Raw genomic sequence first — 7,826 nt, 5'->3', positions numbered from 1 at the left:
ATAGAAAATGAGAAAAGTTGATTCAGTGACTTGCAAGGTTTTTTCCTTTTTTCAATCAATGATTCTATGACATGTGAGCTCCTTAAAGGCAAGAACTATTATTTACCTTTCTTTGTTCCTGTGCCTGACTCATAAATGTTATCAGCTGACTGAGTAGTCCTGTTTGATTCCTGAAAGCAGAATGGGGGAAAAATATAAAGAAGTTATAGAGGCAGATTGAACCACTTACAATTTATCAGCAAGCATTTCGATGGTACCATGCTTAGTTTTCTCACTGGGCCTCAGTTTCCTCCTCTTTAAAATGAGGGGATTGAACTAGAGGACTTCCGGGATCCAGAGTTCTGACCCTATGAGCCTATATGTGAGCACCTACTTGTTTGTCCTTGGACAAGTCACTTCCCCTCCATGTGCCTCAGTTCCCTCATCTGTAAAATAAGGAGTTAGACTAGAGGGCCTCTCAAGTCCCCTCCAGCTCCAGATATGTGGTCTTATGATCCTGTGTGCCAAGCACTGTGCTTGGCATAGGGGATGGACTTAAGGTGACCCAAACCGTCTTAACAACCAAAGCCAGTCATAAATAGAATGGACTTTCCCTGGGCCTAGCAATCTTTGTTGCTGTTGGTAGACCTGGTAAGTAGACCTGACTTAACTCGCTTCAGGGCTGCTGACTGGGAGTGGAGAATTGGTTCCTGATCGGATAGATAGCCTTGGATTTTGTGATCTCAGAGATTCCTTCTAGCTCTGAGAACCCAGGATTTTGAGATTCAGGCACATGATGGGGAAAAGGGGAGCGAGGACAGGAGGTTCTTGGTTTGTCCCCCAAGGATTAGAGTTTTTCATATACAAGAACCAGCTGATGGCTGTACCTTGAAGATGGAGCGTAAAGGGCAAAAGTGGGAGCTAGGCTGAACGCTTGGCTCCAAGCAAGGGAGGCAGCCAGTTTACAGGCAAATGCAAGCTATTATAAGATAAAACTTGAAGGAAAGAAGAACAAGGAAAAAAAGGGAGCCGCCTGCAACCACCCAAAAAGAGGAGAGAACACAGTCTGGGAAGAAAGACCGTATGGGAATTAAGTCTGCAGCTAAGGACGCCAAGAGAGATGGTGTAGTAATTGAAGTAGAAACTGAGGAGAAAGAACCTCAAGGGCCAAGGCTGCTGGAGAAAAGGAGACTGGCTTGCTTATGGATACTATGGGCCCAGGGGAGCAGACCCACGACAAAGGAGATGAAGGAAAAGCAAGAACCAGGGGAGGCTGGAGAACCACACCCCACCAAGTGCCCCCCCCCCCAGGAATCCAAGTGTAGAACCCTCAGAGCTGGGAGAGTCCTTCAAGGCACACCAGTATAATCTCCCACTCTGTGCATAATGGAATTGTAGTGCCAAGACCCCCATTCCCTCCGCTGTAAATATTGGGAAATGTAACTAGGTGGTACAATGGTTAGAGTACTGGACTTGGAGTTGAGAAGATCATAATGTTAATCTTGCCTCCAATACTGTGTGACCATAAGCAAATTACTTAGCCTAAACTCAGTTGTCCAAACTGAGAATGAAGGGGTTAGATTTGATAGCTTCCAAGGACACTTTCTGCTCTAAATCTATAATCCTATATAATACAGACCTGAGTCTCTGGCTACAAATGGAGAAACTCAAAGGAATTTTCCTCTGTGGCTTTGGAGGGTCATTAAGGATCTCCCACTAGTCACCCATGGGGGAATAATTATGATGACTTGCATTTCTTCAAGGATTAGCCTCCACTTATATGGCTCATCAAAATTTGCAATGTACATTGCACTTGGTATCTTCTCTGACCATCACAAACCACCACCTTATGAGCTAGGTGCTATTATTATCCCCATTTTACTACTGAGAAAACTGAGGCTCAGAGAGAGATGTGACTTGCCTAGGGTCATAAAGTCATAGGGTTGGCCATTTAGAGCTGAATGGAACTTTAAAGGCCAGCAAATCCAGTTGCTTCATGTTACAGAAGAAATAGCTCAGATAACTGACTTGGGCCAAGTCAAGAAGAGAGTGAGTCAGAATTTGAACCCAAATCTTCCTGATTCCAACTGCAGCCCTCTATCCACCTTGCCACCCTTCCTCTCTAGGCACTTCTCCTGGCTACAAATCCAGCTGTTTCCACTCACATTGAGGCTTACAAAGGACTTTCCTCTTGTCCCTTTTGTATGGTGAATATTTAGTGCAAGTATCATTGCTTCCATTTTAAAGAATAGGAAAACAAGGATCAGAATGACTTGCTTAGGATCACAGAGCTACTAATTATCCAAGTCAGGATTTGAACCCAGAAGTCTCCCAACATTAGGTCTGGTGGCTCTTCCCAAGAGCATGAGCAGTATGGAACTATGGGATAGCAACGGAGAGAAGGATCACCAATCCTACAACTGATTCCAGCCTTCCTCCTCTTCCTTCCTCCCTTCAGCATCAAAAAGTCCACTTTCCCTTGGGTACAGGTCCTACCCATGGCGTGCTAACACTTAAGTGATGTCATATGAGTCTGTCTTCCGCTGGCCCGCTGACCCAGCTGCTCTCAGAACCTCCCTTCGTGGCCCTGGACCAGTGATTGAAGGCAGTGCTAGGCTTGTTAAAGAGGTGTATAGCTCAAGAGGACCCCGACAACGTATTTGCTGAGGAGCCAGCCTCACAGCTGAACAGAGATGGATAGCCATTTAGAGCAGCTACCCAGCTGGAGACTGAGGAAGGGGCATCAGAACCCCTGGGATGCCAGGATAATAGAAGAGAGGGGAGCTTGAGTGAGACTCCATGGGACAGCTGGGGAGCTCAGCTCTCAGGAGAGCCTGGGTCAAGGCAGAAACAGAATGGACTGAGGACCCCAGAGTCCAACCTCCAAAGGTCTTCAGGAGCCCATCCACCCCTTCAGAGGGACCAGGGCAAGGAAAATTTCTCTCAGGAGGGATCTGCTCCAAGCACTCTTCAAAGAACTACGTTGCTCCTGAATGACAGACTCCTTCATTTTTAATTCCTACATGGGAAAGGTATGCTTGCCACTCTAATAATAATGGCATAATAAGTAAGCTTCTCTATGTCTCCTCAACCACCTCTTTCTTCCTTTCCAGTTTAGAGTCCTTATCTCAAGTGTCTCTGCCCCATCCATCCCTCTGAGGTAGGGAACGGCAGGTTATTTCCACCACCACCCCCACTTTGCAGATGGAAAGATCAAGGCTCAAAAATTTGCACCAGGTCACACCAAGGCAATTCAGTTCTTATTAAGCCCACCCTGTTCACCATGTCTGGAGAAACCCAAGAACTCCTCCTAGGAAGTGTCTGCCTCACTATTCCAAGCAGGCTCTTGCCTGGCTTACACATTCCCATTTTTCTTCTTCGTTCCCAGATCCCATCACTAGAACCCTCAAACCTTACCTTCTCCATTAAGCCTTCCTTGGTTGTCCTTTAACTGCAAGAATCTCTGATTCTGACTGATACTGTTATCACTCTTAAATGCCTTTTTACCCAACTATAGACTATGAGCTTCTTGAGGGTAGACAGATAGTTTCTTTTGCTTCTTTGTATCTTCCACAGTGGGCTGCACATAGTAGGTGTGCTGTCTATGTACTGAACCACTAGCCAACTAAATTTGAAATCTTCAGAACCCTACTTTCCTGCCCAACTCCTTCCTTCCCTTCCTTCCTTCCCTCCCTCCTTACTCCGTTGTCCCTTCGTCCCTTCCTTCCTTCCCTCCCTATCTTCCTTCCTTCCTTTTTCTTTCTCTCTTCTTCCCTTTCTTTCCCACTTTTCTCATTTTCTTCCTCCCTCCCTCCCTTCCTTCCTTCCTGGAATCAGGAAGACCTAAATTAAAATCTGGCCTCAGACACTTTAATAGCTTTGTAACCTTAGGCAGCAAGTCTGTTCAGCTCATCTGTAAAATGAGAAGAATGATAACATCTCCTTCCCTAAGTAGTTGGAAGGAGAACATGAGATCATATTTGTAAAATGCTTCACACAGTACCTGGTGCCCAGTAGGCACTCCCTACGTTGGAGGGACCAGGGGAGTGACTCATATTGGAATGAGATCCTAGGATTGAGAGGTGGACAGGAGACATCTTAGTGCTTTGAGGCGATGAGTTCAAGAATTATTTTACTTGATAAGAAATCTATGATTCCAAAAGGCATGAAAGTTTTCTTTTAAACCCTTTCCTTCCATCTAAGACTCAATACTGGGTATTGGTTCTAAGGCAGAATTGTGGCAAGGGGTGGGCAATGGGGGTTAAGAGATTTGCCCAGGGTCACCCAGCTAGGAAGTATTTGAGACCAGATTTGAACCCAGGACCTCCCATCTCTGGGACTGACTTGCAATCCACTGAGCTACCCAGCTCTCCTAAGCATGACAGCTTTGAAAATTACTCAGGTAGTGTTAGGGTAGGATTGGGGGTAAGGGAAACACAAGAGGAAAACATATAAAAATCTATTGTATTGTTTGGGAAGGGAAAGGAATAAGGGCTTAGGGACATACTATATTAACTATGTTGCTAAATTAAAACTTAACCAAATACTCCAATTCTCACAGCAGGAGTCCAAAATCAAATAGAGCCAGGCTCTTTTGTTGTTGGATGTCCAAGTAAGACTGATGCTGCCAGCAGCCAGATAGGGGGGGAAAGCTCCTTCCACAGTTTGATCACAAGGAAAAGCTTCTTAAGCCTTCACTTCCTCAGGAGAGGAGGAGACAGTCAGTTGGAAAAATGGAATCTTCACCTCGATCCCTCCGGCTCCCCTGTGACCTTTGGTCACATGCCACTGTCAATCATTCCTAGGTTTGCATTTCTCAGTTTTTTGCACAGTTTTGCAAATTGCAACCCTTTTCATCCTTTATCACAGTAGGGAGGGTCAAAGCTGGAAATCAAACCTGGAACTCAAGTCAAATGCTTCTTCCAACCGTGCTGCTGCTTCTGGATCACCCGAATCCCACTCCCATTTTACAGGGGATCAAGGTGAGGCTGGGCAAGACTGGAGAAGGGCTGGGCCTTGAGAACAGTTTGTACAGAGGGTAGAAGAATGATATTAATAATAACTGATATTTCTAGCATCTCAATACTAGAGCTTCAGAGTTAGCGAAGATTATCTCATTTGAACCTCACAAGAAGCCTGGGAGGGGGATGCCACGGGAGTGCAAACTTTGGGGGCCCTCACCCTGGGATCTAATGAGTCTGGGGTGGGCTCTTCACCTCATCTGTGTCCTGGCCCCCTCGGAGAGGCATTCTGGAGAGGCCTGGGACCCCTTCTCACAGCCATGGCTTTAAGTGCATAAAATGCAGAGAATTGCAAGGAAAACCAATTCTATTAAAATATAATTATCAAAATTGCTTTAAAAATAAGTCCATGGATCCCAGGTGAAGGATCTCCAGTCTAAGGAATTTCTGGAGGAGGAAATTCCATCCTCAGACACAGTTATGTCCCCTCCCAGGATGGAAGCAAGGAAAGGTGGCAGCAGCTGCCCAGGGGCTCCATCCCTCCCAGCACAGACTAGCACAGAAGTGTTCACCCGCTCCTTAGGCAGCCTGACAGCCCCCTGCTCTCACAGTCTAACCGTACTGGTGCCAGGCATTAGCCCAGCTGTGGCCCAGAACTCCCAAGCTCAAGCTATCTCTCAGCCTCAACTCCCCTAGGAGCAGGGCCTGAAGGCAGGCACTTGTTCCAAGAGGCACAGTGCACTCCGTAGAGCTGGCCCTTGAACCCATTTGGATGCTAGGTATCAGGCTCTTCATGACACCATACTGCCCTGAGGCCCTGGACAACAGGGCTGCCACAGACTTGCTGCAAAGAATTGGAAAGGATGCCTTTTCCCCAGAAGTAAACTGATGCCTGCAGGCAGTTAGGTGGCTCAGAGGATGGAGAGCCAGGCCTGGAGAATGGAGGTCCTGGGTTCAAATCTGACCTCAGACATTTTCTAGCTGTGTGACCCTGAGCAAGCCACTTAACCCCCACTGGCTGGCCCTTACCTCTCTTCTGCCTTGGAATCAATACATTCTGAGATGAAAGGTAAGGGTTTAAAGAATAAACCTCTAGAGAGCCTGTTTACAGAGTTTGGGGATCAGTGGGTCTCCAGTAGCCTGAAGTTTTGCCCCAGACTCATTCTCCCTCCCTGGGGGGGGGGGGTTATCCTCACTTCACCCCCGCTACCAACAGACCTCCTTAATCCCTGGAACTAGAACCTGGCAGCCCAGAAGGACGATGGCACATTGTGTTCCAGGCTCCGATTCTGCCCTCCTTCCTGGATCATGCACCTGGCAGCAGGCTCAGGAGAGCCCCAGGCAGGGCAGGGCTGCAAGAGATAGGGCCAAGCTGAGCATCAAGGACTTGAGTCACAAAACAGGCTGGAATTAGGACAAGGGATGAGCAAAAGGGAAGCGCAAAACTGTCTCAAGGAATCTGTTGAGCCCCACAGCTAATGAGAAAGGCTATTCACATCCCCAGAGAGGAAGGGGCTTCTTCTATGCCAACAAGTGCCCCGGACAGGGGAAAGGTCTAATCAGTCTGTCAAGAGCCTTCATTAGGCTAGGGCAATTAGAATTTGTTTCTAAGCCCTTACCTTCCCTCTTAGAATCAATAATATGTCTGAGGGCTAGGCAGTGGGAGTTACGTGACTTGCCCAGGGTCACACAGCTAGAAGTATCTCCAGACCTGAATTTCAATCCACTGAGCCCCCTAGCTGCACCCCCTCCCCACCAGGGGCAACTGAAATTTTAAGCCACAGTGTCAACAAACAAGAGCAATTTCTTGGCAGCTGACAGGATTGGGGGTTGTGGGGTGGGAGTGGAGTGTTTCTTCCTTCCTTCCTCTAGCCTCATGGTATAGTCTTCCCTAGGTCTATGTTGTCCTTTGCTCTTTTCCAGCATGGTGCTTTGACATCAGGAACACCTGCATCCAAATCGTGCCTCTGGGGAGTCAAGATGGCAGCTTAGCAAGTAGCAAAAGGTACGCCCCCCAAAAGCTGGAATCCGAGAATACTCGGGGCTAAGAGGAAGGCAGAGGGAAGGTCCCAGGACCCCTCCCCCACAACCCAGAGGGCTGTGCCCCCAGCAGCATCAGGAACCTCTGAGCAGGCAAAGGTGCTGGTTTGGAGGGTCTACCTTGTGAGCATCGGGGCACTGGGCTTGGAGCATCCAGCTTGGACAGTGGGGAGGAAGCCAGGGAGAGACAGGGCCCATCCAGACCAATCCAGTTGAACATAATCCCATCAGAACTCCTCAGAGTTTAGGGAGGTGGGCAAAGGCACTTGTGGACAGCAGAGAAGCAACTGGAGAGAGCCTGGGTGACCCAGCCTTCCAGGAGTCTTCAGAGCCTCAGAGCTTCATAACACATACAGCCCAACCCAGTTGAACTCAATCCAATCAAAAGCCTCCAGAGGACAGGGAAGCTAACATTCCTCCCCTAGAGACTGTACCAAGAGATCTGACAAAGCTCCAAGAGGGAAGACTGACAGCCCCAAAACCAAAACAAAATGAGAGGAGCAAGAGTACAGACAAATATGGGGAGCAAAGAAGGGGTAAACTCAAACAAACAACAGAAAAAGAAGAAAGAAATTACAATAGACAGCTTCTGCACAGGTAATGAGCAAAGATCGAACAAAACAGAGGGGGAAGGATCAGCAAAGGAAAAATCAGAAATCCCAGCGAATTGGATACAGGCTTTGGAAGAACTCAAAATACAATTCAAAACACAATTAAGAGAGGCTGAATACAATTGGGAAAAGAACTTAAAAACTAAGATAAGTCATCTGGAAACAGAAAATAGTGTCTTGAAAGCCAAAATCAACCAGCTGGAAAATGAGGCAAAGCAGATGAAAGATGACCTCC

This window comes from Monodelphis domestica, chromosome 5 (assembly GCF_027887165.1).
Source record: "Monodelphis domestica isolate mMonDom1 chromosome 5, mMonDom1.pri, whole genome shotgun sequence".
NCBI lineage: Eukaryota > Metazoa > Chordata > Mammalia > Didelphimorphia > Didelphidae > Monodelphis > Monodelphis domestica.
Note: the sequence above shows the minus strand (reverse complement) of the source record.